Source organism: Macaca nemestrina, chromosome 7 (genome assembly GCF_043159975.1).
Source record: "Macaca nemestrina isolate mMacNem1 chromosome 7, mMacNem.hap1, whole genome shotgun sequence".
Lineage (NCBI taxonomy): Eukaryota > Metazoa > Chordata > Mammalia > Primates > Cercopithecidae > Macaca > Macaca nemestrina.
Genome location: NC_092131.1, coordinates 97638159 through 97656357, shown reverse-complemented (window position 1 = coordinate 97656357; position 18199 = coordinate 97638159).

Sequence of the window (18199 nt, the reverse complement as noted above, 5' to 3'; positions counted from 1 at the left end):
CAGCCTGGGTGACGGAGCGAGACTACAACTCAAAAAAGAACACTGGCTGGGTGCAGAGACAGTCACTGCTGTCCAACAGAGCAGCCCTACACTTTCCTTATCCTCAGAACCTACCTGTTTGCCTTTATATCCTGTGACTTTTTAGCACTCAACGGCTGCATCCTCAAAACTCTCTCCGAGCATGCCCAGCCCCAGCCCTGCCTCCTACCCCATCCCTATCCCATCTCCCACCACATCCCTTCCACTCCCCACTGTGCACACCCACCCCTCCTCCGCCATCCACACCTACCTCCTAACTCCACCTCCCCCTAACTCTCACTGGCAGCCTCCCGTCCGTAGAAATGCTATGCCTATTTTTTTCACTTTACTTTTGAATGCAGCATGGGGTACAAAAAGGTACCCTTGAATTTGAAATATGACGATCTAGGTTTAGATCCTGATATAGCCTCTTATGGCCAAAATATCTTTGAGTCTTGTTTTTCTTACCTGAAGAAATGAATATTTATAAAGATAAAATGAAAAAATCTTGTGCAGATGCCTGTTACTGTATATTGTTTGGGCCATCCTAGGTGCTCGCTCAGAATTAAGGACCTTTCTTGCTGCTTTTCCTGCTGGAGTCTCGAAGTGAGCATACAAAAGACATTCCACACTTATTGAATTAATCCTCCCTCCTGCCTCTATTAGAAATTAAACATTTTAAAGGCAGGGTCCTCTCCGGGTCTGGCATGTAGAGTCTTGTGCATGCCATCTACTAGTTAAATATTTGTTAAATAAATGAGCCACGTGGTCAGGAAAGCGAGGAAACTCCTACATGACAGCTGTGATTTTTCACTGTGGGTGTCTGGAGAAGAATGGAGTTTGACAACCCTCTGTCTCTTTCCTAGAATGGGTGGTAGACCCCCATTCTCTCCATTGTCTCCCAACAAGTCCCTCCTTAAAGTTTAAGGAACTGTTGACGTGGCCTCAGCAGCGCAGGACCAAGCCATCATTCACAGGCACATATGCCACTCCTTTGGAACCTGTGAAGTGTGTGCCCCCAAAATTATCTGTATATTTTGCATGGTGACAAAAGCAGCACATTCTAATCTCCTACAGTGAATTAAATTCCACCAGCAAAACAAATGCCTTATGACAGGTGATTGATAGGTGTTTTCTCTGACAGCCTCTGGCACAGAAATCTGCCCTCAATCGAGTCTGGAAAGAGAGCTGGAAGAAGAGTTGAAGTAGACAGCCAGCTCTCTCCCCACACTGCACCGTGCAGCGTCTAAGCACGCAGCAATATAAACGACATAACATTCAATTGACCTTTTGCTTATCTATAAATGCAGAATGAGCTGTGTGGACCCTGATCCACCAAGGAACCATTTTAGGAAAATTTATTTCCTTTCACTACCCATAAAAATAAATTGCTCCTCACAAAGGAGAGACCAAAAAAATGCTTTCTTCCCCTAATAAGATTATTATGAAAGGGATGTTTTCTCTGAACAATCATTTCTGAGTTGCGTGCTGTCAATTTTTTATCACTGTGTTACCACTCTCAGCTTGGCTGGAGCTCCAGAGAGATGGCAGGCAAAGGCCTGGCCTTTCCTGTTGTTTTATTTGGGTGATACTGTGACAGGGTCAAATGTTTTTAATGTGGGTAGACTAAACTTATCATTGGCCCCCAATGTTCTCCTGTATTCCAGGCAAAAGATGACAGGAATCGTAGCTCAATGCTTGGGCATAAATAATGTATTTATACACACAGGCATATACACACACACACACACACTTGATGGCAATCCATGCATTGCTGGCTTTCAAAGGGGTGAAGTTCCACCATTGTGCTAAGAAAAGCCGTGTCCCCTCCAGCTTCGATAGTTTTCAGTGACCTTTACTTTAGTCTCTGTGACACTTAGCTCAGTGGGAGACTGGTCAGAGGAGCTGTGCTAAATGCTCTTCCATGCCCCTTTGCAGCCAACAATGAAATTAACTACAATGTATTCTGTATCTGCTTTGGGCCAGGAAGGCAGCTAGTTGCTTTACAGAAAACTCTATCTTTAAGCTTCACCCCAGGTTGCTGTCCCTTTTGAAGAAATTGAGGTTTGGACAAGTGAGCCAACTGGGCTAGGATCCCATGGTTAAGGAAGAGCGGAGGTGGAAGAGTGTGTCTTCTCCAGCTTAGGGGGAACAGAACGCACTGGTGAGGAGTCACAGGAGGAGGGAGACCTGCAAGAGGGAGGGCAGGCTGTGTGAAGTGTTCTAGGTACCGAAGCCAAGAGGGAACCGGATCTTCTGGGTGAAGTGGGGCAATCTTGTCAAATAGTACTTTAAGTGCACTTGAGTCTCCAGGAGAAGTTAAATTGAGTCATTCTCAGGAATAGGCTGCCATGAGCAGAACCGTAGAATTACCATTAATATAAGCCAAGAAAGTTAAGGAACAAAATGTATCCTAAAAATTGGTTTTTAAAAATAACTTGTATTATTTTGTTCTACTATTTTTCAATTTTTAATTACCTGATGACCAGTTAATGTATTGTATATTTCAAAATTGTAAAAGTCAATTTTTAATGATTTATTCATTTTTGACTGCATATATATGTGTATACTTAAGAATTAAAAAATGCTTCTAAGCAAGAAGCATATAAAAATTACTCACAATTTTAACCATGTGGAGGTTAATAATCTATATTTTAAGTTACATCCTTATAGTTTTGAATAGCTGTGTTTTGACTACACAAAATGTATTTTTTGAAAATCTAGTAAAGTTTTTTTAATAACCTGAGTCAATTTTGGTAAATTATAATTTCTTCAACTATTATTGGCATATGCATATAATTGGTAAGAATGTTCTCTCCTGGTATTTTACAAATATCTCTTATAGTTATATCCCTGTTTTTGTCTTCATATTGTGTGTATGTGTGTATATGTGCATTTATGTACCTCTCTTAGATCTTGTTATTCTTAGCTGTGTACTCAAGGAACTCTGGTTTCCTATTTAAAGACCTCATTTGAAAACAGAAGGGTAATCTTTGCTACTTAGTTGGTCTTGATTTTCTATGGCTTATCAGTTAGCTGAGCTAGGAAATGTTTCTAAGATAAAACACTTCATAAGTTCCTACTAATGCTTCAATTCAAATTCAGAACCACAGATGTTTTTCTTAACTTCATCAATAGACCAAGGGTCACCCACACTGAACATCCCCTCTATCGAAGAAACCAGTATCATTTCTCATTTCTTTTATCCAAAGAAGTACACTCCACAGTCTCAAAATTATAATATAAATACTACCACTGGCAGTGTTTTCTGAAAACAGGTTAATTTTTTTTTTCCTGGTTCCTAGGGAATATCCCACTAAGAATGAATAGTCAAACAATCAAATTTCTTTCTGGGCCGGGTGCAATGGCTCACGTCTGTAATCCTAGCACTTTAGGAGGCTGAGGCTGGAGGATCACCTGAGCTCAGGAGTTCAAGACCAGCCTGGCCAACATGGTGAAACCCCATTGCTACTAAAAATGCAAAAAAAACCCAAAACAAAACAAAACAAAAAAAAACCATAGGTGGGTGTGGTGGTGGGCACCTGTAATCCCATCTACTTGGGAGGCTGAGGCAGGAAAATCACTTAAACCCGGGAGGTGGAGGTTGCAGTGAGCTGAGATTGTGCCACTGTACTCCAGCCTGGGCAACAGAGCAAGACTCCATCTCAAAGAAAAAAAAAATTCTTTCTGAGCAATTGTACTACCAAACTGATACCCAATTTTGCTCTCCATTTTCATAATTATACAAAATATTAAATGATTCTAAAGTCAAATTTACAAAACAAGGTACATTCAGAGACATCTAGTTTTTCCCTGTTTCCTTCACTTGTTTCTCTACTTTTCAAGGTAGTAATTAATTTTTTTATCCTTTCATTATTTTATGTTGGATATAAAAATGTTTTTGTTAATGTAAGAAAATATGTATTTATATTTTAGGTTTACTATCGAAAAACAATTTTTGAACTATGTTAATATAAGAAAATATGTCTATGTGTATATTTTTATTATTTCCTTTCTTAGATGGATAGTATTATACTATAATGTTTTCCTTCACCTTGTTTTTCCATTTAATAATATGTTTCAGAGGTTATTTCCTCCAAAGGCCTACAGGCAGTCCTCATTCCTTTTCCCGATGGCATAGTAGTCCATTTGCAGTTGTGGCATGGTTTTATTGCCTAAGATGTGATTGGAAAGCGTTTCCACTGGACTGTTGTGGAGGGCTTTCCACATTCCTCAGCTGAGCATACAGGGTCCCCATAATCTGCCCTCTGCAACACCTCCAATCTGAAGTTCTCTATAAACTTCATCACCTTATACTCCAGTGTCACCTATGTAGTTGCTGTTAAAAATACAGGTGCTAGAAAAATTCTATGTGAGTGAGCATTGGCTACGTGTGTTAATATTTTCCAAAACGCATTGAATAGTACACTTGAAATGTGTGCATTGTATTGCATGTAAATTATACTTACTCTCTCATTTTATATATATATACACACACACATATATATATACACACATATATTTTTTTTTAAATTGAGATGGAATCTCACACTGTCACCCAAGCTGGAGTGCAGTGGCATGATCTCAGCTCACTGCAACCTCTGCCTCCTGGGTTCAAGTGATTCTCCTGCCTCAGTCTCCCAAGTAGCTGGGATTACAGGTGCCCACCACCATGGCCAGCTAATGTTTTGTATTTTTAGTAGAGACAGGGTTTCACCATGTTGGCCAGGCTGGTCTCAAACTCCTGATTTCGTGATTTGCCTGCCTCGGCCTCCCAAAGTGCTGGGATTACAGGCGTGAACCACCGCGCCAGGCCATAACTATGTATATTTATACAGTCATGACCATAAACTAGTCAAGTCAGAGCCCTATCCTAGGTCTACTGTGTGAGAATTTCTGGTTGTGTATACTGAAAATCTACATTACTAAGCAAGACCCACAGGAGACACATTTTCATGTTAAAATTTGAGACCACAAACTACTTGTATTTCTTCAAACTCTCAAGCTGGGTGTGTTTCTATGCCTGCTGATTCTGCTATTTGCTAGAATGTCTTTGAATACCTGAAGAATGCTATGCATCTTCAAGATGTTGTTCAGGTATCACATCCTCTGCTTTTTCCTTCTTCTGGTTTAATTTAACATGAACTCTACCCTCCTTTGTTCTTTACTGTGAGTATAAAATTATGATACTTCCATTTACAAATATATATATATACACACACACAGACATATACTATATGTATATTTAGAAAGTATATATAATGCTTGCTCTAACACATTTATTTCTGTATTTCCCTTTACCAAACTAAAAACCATTTTCAGAACAGAGACTGTGTCTGATTTGCCATATTTTCAAGGGCTTGTTGGGACTAAAACACACAGTAGGTGTTTGATAAGCTGTTCCTAAATGAATGGCCTTGGTGAAGGAATAGTGGGGGAGGAGGTTGGATATATAGATTAGGAATATATTTTGGAAGGTCATAAATATTAAACTAAAAAGCTGATTTTTAATTTATTGGTTATCATGTAAAGAATGCTTATTATGTACTACGAACTGTGCTAAACACAGTGTGACTTTTATTGCATTAAATCCTATGTGGTGGGTGGTTTTTATTTTAAAGATGACAATCTGACACTTAAAGAGGTCAAGCCACTTGTCCAAAGTCATTGTGCTTCCAGTGAAACCCTGGTCTGACTGACCTCATAGAACACATTTTTTTTTTTTTTTTTTTTTTTTTTTGAGACCGGAGTCTCTGTCACCCAGTCTGGAGTGCAGTGGCAGGACCTCAGCTCACTGAAAGCTCCGCCTCCCGGGTTCACACCATTCTCCTGCTGCAGCCTCCGGAATAGCTGGGACTACTGGCGCCCGCCACCGCGCCTGGCTAGTTTTTTGTAAATTTTTTTAGTAGAGACAGGGTTTCATCATGTTAGCCAGGATGGTCTCGATCTCCTGACCTTGTGATCCACCAGCCTCGGCCTCCCAAAGTGCTGGGATTACAGGCGCGAGCCACCGCGCCCGGCCGAGAATGCATTCTTTAATAATGTTAGTGCCTCTCAGGTTGTTAAAGTTTAAGAATATTGAATATTTTTCTCGCAGAAGTAGAGATGTTTGGGGTTTCTAAGGTGGTACCCAATAAATAAAAGAATATCCACCTTCATGTCTAAGTTCAACACAAATTGAAAAAAAACAAAACCAAGAAGGCATATTGGAAATTTAGACAAATCACCTTTCTTCCTAATAACAATTGCATCGGAGAATACAGTTTTGTGTGAGAGACAGGTGGGTGGGCTGGTAAGGACCAGCATCAGTTGGACTTAACCCGGTCTCCACAGTGCTGGACCAGCACAGGCATCCCCTGTAGAGGCAGAACACACCTCAAAGGTTCCCTGGAGAGCAGCTTGCTTCCACGGGAGAGGAAATTGGGACTGAGCCATGTAAGCCTGGTGAGTCTTCCCAAAGGTACTAATCAAGAAAGTCACTCTCTGTACCCGCAAAAGTGTAGTAAAGGGGTGGAGACAGCTTGAGTGTTTAGAGGGTCTCTTCCTTCCGGAGATCCAGAGAAACACGAAAAATGATCAAGCTCTCCCCTAGGGATGCAAGCAATGATGACAGTGCTGCCTGAGCCAGGGGACAGCTGGCAGGTATTGGAGTACTGCAACGTTATGTCTGCCAGATTTGGCGGCCAAGTGGGCACTGGGGGAAGGAAGAAAATAGGAACCACTCATGACTTGCAAGCAAGGGTCTGTGTGACAGCAAATGTGGTCTACCATGTTTAGCCCAATTGTGGGGAGAAACATATTCTGAGGAAGAAATGATGGGTTTCATTTTTTCAATTAGCCTTGGAAAGGCTTGGGAAGAAGCATTGTCTAGTCATTTTAAAAGATGCTCTTTTAAAACTTGGAGAGTTTATAAATGGACAAATGAAACGTTAGCAAGCTTGAATAAAGTGTTCATCACCTTCAGATTATGCAAAAATTAGCATAAATCTATGACCAAAGCAACAGGCTAAATTTTAAGATTACTATTTATAGAAGGCATATATCACTTACTCTTTGCTTAGAGTGTGTGAAATCTTACTGGAAAGTGAAAGGAAGTCTTCCTTGTCAACATTTGCCTCCTGTCCCTAGACTTATCATTACCTGTGTTAATATCCTTTCCTTCTGTTTCACAGCTTGAATCCTCTTTGCTTTCTGGATTAACACAGCTAAAGTTTTCAAGCTTTAATTGCATCTAGGTAGTATGTATTCCTAGTTTGACTTTTTTATTGCAAACATTTGAGATCAAGACTATGTAAATCGAGTTAACCAATTATAAACTTTAAGTCTTAAAATTTTTAGGCCTCATTTTAATATTCTATTTAAATATTAAATATATAAACATCTAGACCTTTTTTGCTAGCACTATTGATTCTTGAGGGTGCATTTAATGAGAGAGGGCAAATCACAATTCCCATTAACTAGAAGGAGATAGTATAGTATGCAAACTGAAGGCATTGGCTTTGGGATTGGAAAGGCCTATGTCTTATGAAAGAGTATTTTTGAAACGGTAAAATGGAGCTGTAATATTCAGGTGAAATAAAGCATGCAAAAATATTTATTATGTGTTTATCCCCTAATGATTTAAATGTTAATACTATTTTATTGAAGATGGCATTTCTTAAATATGATTTTTTTCCTTTAGTTTCTTCAAAGTATAAAGGTAATTGTGCTACAAAAACTCACCCCAAAAACATCTGAAGTCAAGCAGGCTCATACATAAGGAGTTAATTTGTTGTCGCATGTTTGCTCTGATTAGACTTACTTTAAGGGCTGTAAAGTCACACAGAAGCATATGTAGGTTGGCCCAGTCACCTTGGAGATTAGGACTTCTCCAAAGTTGGCTTTTTTCCCCCAAGAGTAAGATATTTTCCTGTTATAGTTCAAGGATTTAATACCACTTCTACTTGGACGATGCCTGCCGTGACCACCCAAGGCTAGGTTTTGCTTTTTTCTGCTTTCATTAATCAGTCTGCATGCTCTTTTAATGTCCTGGTTTTCTAATCAGTCTCCCTGGACCTAGGAGAAGGTCTGAGTCTAAATTATTTACTGCTGTTTCCCAGTGTCTGGCAGAGATCCTGGCACTTAACAGAAACCCAAAACTTGGATAAATGAATGATGATAGGTAGCTTCAAGTTTTCTATTTGAAAATAAATAGTATTTTCCAAATAAATTCTGGGAGCACTGTAATAACATCCTATCATAAAGAGAATTCATAAAGCATTTTAGTACAAATTAATAGTTTGAGTTATTAAATATTTAATTAATCACTAATCAATGTTTATAATACATTTACAAGATGCGGTTTTTCAATTTTTATTCTCTTTAATATGCAAAACCATGGTTTGATGCAGTGCTTGCTATTTAGTCCACTATTTTGCAGGTGAGTGCTTCCTAGATGCAACATATTATGCTAAGCTTTACGAGAGTTTGATATTCTCTTAGCCAACATGCATGCAGTAAAGTCTAATATAAGGCAGTTGTGCAGAGAATATTAAGGATCTCAGACTCACATCTTTGAGCCTAAAGGAAAGATTAATTTAGATTACAGGGTGAAAGAAAGACTGTATGTATCCTGTTGGATTATCTTTTTTTTTTTTTTTTTTTGAGACGGAGTCTCGCTCTGTCGCCCAGGCTGGAGTGCAGTGGCCAGATCTCAGCTCACTGCAAGCTCCGCCTCCCGGGTTTACGCCATTCTCCTGCCTCAGCCTCCCGAGTAGTTGGGACTACAGGCGCCCGCCACCTCGCCCGGCTAGTTTTCTGTATTTTTTTTAGTAAAGACGGGGTTTCACCATGTTAGCCAGGATGGTCTCGATCTCCTGACCTCGTGATCCACCGGTCTCGGCCTCCCAAAGTGCTGGGATTACAGGCTTGAGCCACCGCACCCGGCCGGATTATCTTCTAAGTAAGTGACAGCATTGGGTTTGATGCTGAAGTACAAAGATGAATAAGACATGGTCTGCTCCTGCAGAGATCACTTTCCAGAGGGTAATGGAAATATGCAAACAAAGGCATGTTGTGTCCCAGGTGAGATACGAAGTAGAGTTGGAAGCTCAGTCCACGCATCAAGAACAGGCTAAGTCCCGGAGGACAGTGGGATAGATAGCCACGCATTTCCCATCACACGGACTTTGAGGACGGGCAAATTCCCTGGCAGAGCAGAAACACAGACATCTCTAGCAAGAGATCTATTCTAAGAACATCCAGAATGTCAGCAGGCCTAGAGGGTAGAATGGCTGGACAAGTGGCAGGGAGGGCCCCTGTAGGGAGAGGCAGGACCAGATCATGGGGACCAATGTAAGGGATCAGAGAATGGATGAGTGCACTCAGATTTCGGGGGAGAGTTACAATTTTCATCAAGGGTGAGGTGCTTTGGCACATGAGGTGTGCAGTTGCGGGTATTAGTCTGGAGCTCCTGAGAAGCGCAAGCTTCATAGAAGTGTTGTGGCAGAAGGAATCAAGGCTTTCCAGACCGACTGTACCAAAACAGGGGAAGGAGTGGCAGAGGAGCTATGGTGTAGATGACCCAGGTACACGATCTGCCAGGTGATGAGAGTCAACTCTGGAAACACCTAAGGGCTTCATCCTGAGCATCTTGGATGTCAGACTTAGCAGCTTACCTTTGAGAGTGGAGGCCTTCATGTTAGTCAATACAATTTAAGAAATCCCACTTGGTTTATTTTATAGAACAAGTAAGAGCAAACAATATGTCTAGTGCTTTCCAAATCAATGTCAGGTAAAGATAAGAGAGCAAATAGTGTGTGTGTGCGCGCGTGTGTGTGTGTGTGCTATTCAAGAGACTTTCTAACCCCTGTGAATAGGAAGCAGGAATGAACACTATCTCTAAACCCATGAAGCATCTAACACATCATTATTCACTATAGTAACCATGCTGCACGTTAGCTCTTTAGAATTTATTCATGGTTTAACTGAAAGCCTGTGCCCAACAACATCCCTTTTCCCCTGCCCCTCAGCACCTGCCAATTATCATTCTATGCTCTTTCTCTAAGTTAAACATTTTTAGGTTCTACATATTCATGAGATCATGCAATATTTGTCTTTCTGTGCCTGGCTTATTTCACTTAGCATAATGCCCTCTAAGTTCATCTATGTTGTTGCAAATACTTGAAATTTGCTAAAAGGAATCAACTTTTAGTGTTCTTCACACACACACACACACACACACACACACACGGTATGTCAGATGATATGCTAATTCATTTGACTGTGGGAGTCACTACACAATGTATACTTATATCAAAATACCACGTTGCTGGGAAAAATTAAAAGACACATAAAAAAGTAAGGAAGGATATTCTGCAAAACCTAGAAGGGAAGAATTTATTCCTTATTGAAAACTTGCCACACAGGAAAGATAAAATGGAGACAAAATAAAAGAGAAGCTTTTTTTCAAAAAGAATGCTAGTAAAAATTGTTTCAAAAGTTCTATCACTTAAGAGCATAAATCTCTATTTTGTTTTTTCAAAACAGGAATGCCCTCTGTTTCATTCAAGTTGCAACCTATGTGTTCCTCAATCATCAGGTTTTATTTGTTTTTCTGCTAATTAATCAACACAAGGCACCTAGAAGTCAAGTGTGACTACTTTACCCTCTTGGTGTGTCTCTGGAATTCTCACATTTCAATTTGTGACTTTATTTGCATTTTTAGGAAAACACTTACAGGGCTTTGAAAAGATTACAAGTACCAGTGGGTAAACAAAGACATTGCAAACTCTTCATCCTGCCATGCTTCTCCTAGTGCTCACTAACACACATCACTCCATGACATGGGCCACATTAATGCCTAACGTGGATTCGGAATGACCCCAGTACGATGTGGATAACCTTACTGACCTCCACTGTTACGTTGTCATTTTTTTTTTTTTTATTAAAGCCGTGTTTCATAAAACGTGTGAACATAGTATTACAGGGAGAGAAAACCAACCGATTTCCTGGTATTTCAGAGTATTTTGCACAGTGCTGTAAGGAAATTAATTGGCCACTTGTAATACTGCAAGGCACTCCCTGAAGCAAACCTCCACTATATTCAGTCTCTGCACAAGCCCCTCGCCAAGCACTCCACATCTGGTTCATTTTAAAGTGTGTTGTGCGTGTTAGCATAGGATGAGCGAGCAGGGACCATGGCTTACCGAAATATTAGAGCTCTAAGGTGCCGCTGTATTGCCCAGTTATCAACAGCTCTTTAGTCCAAGAGAAACAACCAGGAAATTGAGTTAATATTTATTACTCAATCCCATAACTCGCATGACCTTTAGCACAAATGTGGACCCCACAGCTTAATCCCTAGAAAATCAAAATTCAAGATTGACTTGGTTTTACCACGACCATGATTTGTATATTTATACATGCAATATACATAGGCCTAATATATATCAGAGCTAAAACTCAAGTGGCAATCAGTGGACACAGTAGGAAAGAATAGCTAGCAAATTTGCACATGTGGTTTTGATTAAAACTTCTATTTCCAAATATAATTGTTTCCTTAAATGATAGTCACAGTGACTTAATGTGCTTATCAGTAGCTATAACTATTTTTTAGTAAAAATGTTGGAATTTCTGTAAGTATATTCAGAAGTGTAAAATCTTGAATACTAAGGTATTTTTGAGTGCTAATACTGCCATGTATGAGAACTTATTTATAATAAACATTGATAATATACTTGTAAATAAAACCAGACATACATATATTTAAATTTTTTTCCAATGTGGCCAAATACCAGCATTAAAAATTCATATCATAATTTATTTAGACAGATTTCATATAACTGCGTAAAAGAAATTTCTAATACCATGAAGGCAAAGATAGGGAAGCATAGTATTTCATAATTATATACATTAGTACAACCTTTATGCAGGACAATTCGAGACTATGTTTCAAATGCTTTAACTCTGGAAATACTTTCTCAGCAATTCTCTTTTTTTGAACTATAGCTTAAAAATAAGGAGTGGGAACGAAGTTTCAGATGCGTAAGAATTAATAATAGCCATTTGTTGGATATTTTTAAAAATATTTTTCTCATGTGAATTTTTAGGCTATCACAAACATCCTTGAAGAAGCCTGAACATATCCTGGATTTAGAATTAAGTTGATAGCTCTTCCCATGTTTAAGGCTTTTAAAAATATGCTATCAAATTACCCTTCATAACTTGTTGTGTCCAGTTACACCCCTGCCAGCAGTTATTATAAAAGTGATTTTCCTAAACATCTAATGGTCACTTTCATTTTGGAACTTTTACAACTGTATCTATCCATTCCTCTAGGATTTGCATTTAAGGGTTATCTTCTTGTGTATAATCTACAAAATTATTCTGCCTGGTTGAGTTTTTAAAAGGTAAGGTATCATACCTCCTAATTAAGTTTTAATAAAACAGGATTAATCCTAGCACTGTGGGAGGCCATGGCGGGCAGATCACGAGGTCAGGAGATCAAGACCATCCTGGCTAACAAGGAGAAACTCAGTCTCTAATAAAAATACAAAAAAAATTAGCCAGGTGTGGGGGCGGGCGCCTGGAGTCCCAGCTACTCGGGAGGCTGAGGCAGGAGACTGACATGAACCCAGGAGGCAGAGCTTGCAGCGAGCCGAGATTGCACCACTGCGCTCCAGCCTGGGCAGCAGAGCAAGACTCCGTCTCAAAAAACAAACAAAAAAAGACAAAACAGGATTATGGTAGAGAACAAAAGAATAACCTATTTGGTAAAAATGTAAACACAACATAAATGTACACCCATATGGATTTGCTAAATACACACACACACCCCCCCCCCCCACTGATTATATATTAGTAAAGTATTTTTTGGTTGGTTGTTTACAGTCTTTTTATACTTTTTTTGTTCTCTAATGAAAAATGTACTTGCATGATGTTTTTAATCAGAAAAATAAAGGTCTTCCATTATAAAAAATAGTGTAATCTGAAATTGCTTTAGGTAACTATTTTAGACTGTGGATAAGTGGTGGGTTTTCATTTAGTCATTTAAGAAGTACTTGAGCTTGTAATTGTGGATTGTCAAAGGAAGACTCGGAGACAGAAACATTTATAAAGGAAATGAGTATAAGGGAGTCAGACTCCAGAAGGACTGGATTACCAAATTTTAAAAAATGCAATCAGAAATTAAAGGAGAAAAAAGCAAAAATACCGAGGTTGCCAAGTAACATTTGTCTGTTCAAGGCAAAAACAACAGCTGTCTAACACTATTATATTTACAAATGTCAAGACATACTTTCAGACATCAGCACAGCAAAGATCAAGAATATAAATGCTTTTGTAAAGGAGTTCAGATGTGTGGGAATGAGTGAAGCTTTCATTATTTGAGGTTCATACCAAGTTAGGACGAACCTGCTGTACCTGTCTTATCTCAGGTACAAAGCTTATGGTCTAGGGTTTGTGAGGGTCTTAGTCATATTAGAAGTGGTACAAGTATCATTTTTCACTTCTATAATTCCCTCTCCTAGTCAATATCCTGCCATCAAATGTGGATTTGGCCACATAAGTTGCTAATAAATTTTCTGATTTTTGTGTCATTAATTTTTGTTTTAAAAATAGTTTATTTTTGTAGGTGTCATAAGAGATATTAGTACTTAAATACATCATTTGTATAATTAACAAAAGTAGGGACACGTGATGTTAAACTGAAACATTAATTTCTGACTGGAATTTTTTAAAGACCCTGGGTTTGTAATTTACTTTTATGTGTTAGAAGTATCTTACTGTCCTTATTAGCTCTATTGAGATTAAGAACGAAGAACCATCTTAGAAACTTCTGTAGGGTGCACCTGCCATACATGTAAACTCATAGGATGTCCTTTCTATTTGTTTATTTTCTGGGCTTTCAGGTAATGACATTCTTTCTCTTCTTAAGTAAATTTCATAAGCCTAGAGCTAGTATCAGACCACTTTTACTGGGAGGACTTTGTAGATATCATTTTTACTTGTGAAGCATATTCCTTATTTTTTAATAGCAAGTGTGTACAGCGTAATTAAATGAGCTTTTGGGCTTGCTTATATTTTATAAATCACAAGTACCCAATTGTATATTCTGATAAGAAAGAGAATAAATTGTTACAGGTTACACTCAGTTGGGTTGTCTCAATGGAACCTCCAGGAATAACTAAAAAAGGAAGACTCAGAGAAAGAAACATCAAGACATCAGTATGAGTAAGAGAGAAAGACTGCTGAAGGACTGAAAGCCTCCATCCCCAACTAAAAAAAACAAGTAGTTAAAGAAAACAAAAAGTGGAATTCCCAAGGTTATTAAATTTATATTAGTCTGCTTGTAGTGGAAAAACAGCAACTATCTTACATGATGATTGCAACTGACTTAATGGGAAATATTCAAAAGTTTATTATTTGTGGGAACACAGCCAGTCATTGTGACCCTTTTATTTTTGGTTTATCTCAGAGTCCTCGGAGTGCAACTTGTTTTTTAAAATTTTTTTCCCTAACTGTGACATGTGAAGTGTTTAGTAATATTAGAAACAGGATGAAGTATCAGTATTTTCTTCTAAAGTAAAAAATGATTGCCCTGAGTCCCTTAAATACATGATATGCATCTTAGACATGGCATGTAGACTTTAAGCACAAATCACACACACTTTTCTTTATTTGCACTGCTGGGAACATTTTTCTATCTCAGTACTAACTGTGTAATCTCTTGAAATGTACCTTACTGCTAGACATGAAAAATGCCTTTCAAACCTCCCAGGATTTATGCCGAACTTAAATTGTTAATTGAGGTAAGTTTAGAGTTGGAGCAAAAGGTTTATTCCTTGCCCTTTTAGAGAAAATCTGCATAAAGAACAGTCCTTCCTTTTTATTTTTGTTGCCTTAGCTGATGTGACCCAACAAACATCATAGTGTGGTGGTGAAGAGAACCAAGTGCATGAGGGGATGGCTGGGTTTTCCCTTGAGGGAAGCCCCTGGCAGGGTCTGGCTCTGCATTCAGGGGGTCTTGCCTTCCTTTGACCAGTGCCACAGAGGCTGAAGAATCCTCTCACACTATGTTGTAACCTGCCCTTCATATCCCATTCTCCACAAATGAACTTCCATCAGTATATAGGTTAAGGTCAGGATTAGCTAAGGGGACTTCTAAGAGATCCTCTTGGGCAGCATAATTCTGGACTATAATTTGGTGGCAGTCATGCTTGATTGGTTCCCCATCCTCTGGGAGAAAAGTAGCAGGGTTGAGGGCCACGCACGTGTGTATTTGAAGCACCGGTCCCTCAAGGAGTAGCGCCTGGTATCTAAGTAGGCGGTTGTCTGATAGCCATAAACTTCTTTTGGCACCTAGTATGCCATTTACATCATGAGTAGTCCAGACAGTGAGATCCTTTCCTTGTATTATCTTGATAGCCTCTGACACTAAGACAGCCACTGCCACAACTACCCGGAAACAGTGAGGCCAGCCTGTTGCTACTACATCAATTTCCTTACTTAGGCCACTGGTTGTGGGGTTCTCCCACGAATCTGAGTAAGAACTCCAAGAGCTATACCTACTCTCTCTGCGACATATAGAGAGAGTTTTGTCCTGTGGGAAGGTTTAAAGCTGGAGCTTGTACTAGGGCCTGCTTTAAAGTTTTGAAGGCTGTTTCTCCCTCTGGTTCCCATTCTACTAGATGAGTATTTGCCCTCTGGGTTTCCTTGATTAGAGTATAAAGGGGCCTGGCTATCTTGCTGTATCCAGGAATCCATAGTCGGCAAAAGCTGGTAATTCCAAGGAACCCTACAAGTGTTTTAATGTCTTAGGGTGAGGATAAGCCAGTATAGGCTGTATTCGTTCCTTGCTGAGGGCCCTACTCACTTTGGGCTAAGATTAGGCCTAGATATTTGACCTACTATAGGCAAAGCTGGGCCTTCGACCTAGACACCTTGTACCCTTGATTAGCTAGAAAGTTCAAGGGATCTAGAGTAGCCTGCTGGCATGAGGCTTCTAACTGGTAGCCAAAAGTAAATTATCCAAATACTGAAGGACCAGAGTGCCTGGACTTGAGAAGTGGCCTAGATCTTGGGCCAGTGCCTGACCAAACAGATGAGGGCTATCTCTAAACCCTTGGGGCAAGACTGTCTATGTAAGTTGGGATGTGTGGTCTGTGGGATCCTCAAAGGCAAAGAGAAACTGGGAATCAGAGTGCAGGAGAATACAGAAAAAGGCATCCTTGAGGTCCAGAACAGTGAACCATTCTGCTTCTTCTGGTATTTGAGAGAGCAAGATATAGGGGTTGGGTACAACTGGATATAGAGGAATTACTGCCTCATTGATGAGTCTAAGATCTTGCACTAGTCTCCACTCACCATTCGGTCTTTGTACTCCTAGAATTGGAGTGTTGCAGGGACTGCTGCATTTCCTTATTAAGCCTTGAGCTTTTAAATGTTTAACAATAACCTGTAATCCTTTATGAGCTTCAGGCCTTAAGGGATATTGCCTTTGATAAGGAAAAGTATTGGGATCTTTTAACCTGATTTGGACTGGGCGGGCATTTTTTGCCCTTCCAAATTGCCCTTCCAATGCCCAGACTTCAGGGTTGATTCCCTCCTCAAGTAGGGGACAACAAGTGGGTAACTTGTTCCCCATATTCATGCAGATAATAGCTCCAACTCTGGCTAATATGTCCCTCACTAATAAGGGTGTGGGACTTTCAGGCATAACAAGAAAGGCATGTGAAAACAGCAAAGTCTCCCAATTACAACTGAGGAGGTGGGAGAAATACTGGTTACAGGCTGTCCCAGGATTCCTCAGATAGTAACGGATGAGGACAGTTGTCCAGGACAGAGATTAACACTGAGAAGGCTGCACCAGTATCCAGGAGGAAGTCAATTTCCTGGCCCTTGATGGTTAAATGTACCCGGGGCTCAGTGAGGGTGATGACATGAGCTGGCGCTTGCCCTGGGCACCCTCTGCCCTGTTGTTGGATCATCTGGTTGGGGGCTTTTGACCCAGAGAAACTTCATCCTCTGGGGCAGTGCACCTTCCAGTGATTGCCTCAGCATAGTGTACATGGACAAGGGGGCAGCTTCTCATTGGACAATCTTTTTTAAAGTGTCCTAGTAAATCATACTGATAACAAGCCCTACTGGGTGATTGGCTTGCTCCATTTTCTGTCCTCGCTCAACCACCAAGGTTGGTTTGTCTGAGGGCCATGTCTGTGGCCTTTCTCTGATCTCTCTTTTCCTTTTGGGCCTGTTCCTCTTGGTCCCTATTATAGAACACCAAGGTTGCCAGGTTTAATAATGCATCTAAATTTTGTTTAGAGCCCAGGGCTTGCTTTTGGAGCTTTCTCCTGATATCTGTGGCTGATTGGGTAATAAACATATCTTTTAGAATCAATTGACCCTCGAGTGATTCGGGTGACAGGGGAGTATATTTTTTTAAGACCTCCTGTAGCCACTCAAGGAAGGCAGGAGGATTTTCTTCCTTTCTCTGAGTTATGGTGGACATCATCGAATAATTCATGGTTTTTTTCTAATTCTCCTTAGTCCTTCTAGAACACAGGTCAACAGATGTTTATGACTCCAGTCCCCATGATCTGAGTCAAGGTCCCAGTGGGGATCCATACTGGGGACAGCTTGCTGACCGGTAGGGAATTTGTCCCTTTTTTTGGCTGTCATCCTATCATTTACTTGACTAAGATACCAGGTATCTCCAAACTCTCAGGCTGCAGCCAAAGCCGCATTCTTTTCATTAAAGGCCAGAGTTTGATCTAACAATAGCATGACATCTCTCCAAGTGAGGTCGAAGGTTTGCCCTAGACCTTGTAGGACATCTATGTACCTATCAGGATCATCTGAAAACTTCCCCAGGTCTGCCTTGATCTGCTTTAAATCAGAGAATGAGAAGGGGACATGTACCTGGGTTGGGCCAAATTTCCCTCCCCCTACAGCTTGAAGGGGACATAACCGATAGCCTGGGAGGTTTTGTGGTCCTTTGGAGATTTCTTTGCTTATTTCCTTCTGGGTAGGGGAGATTAGAGGAGGATTATAATTAATAGGAAGGGGAGTTATAGGGAGGCTAGGATATGGGGGTAAGCTGAGTGTCCTCCTGTGGGATGTAAATTGCAAGCTTTGCACAGTTGTGTATTCTTCTTCAATGAAAAGAAAGCTTGGACATAAGGTGTTTCACTCCATTTGCCTT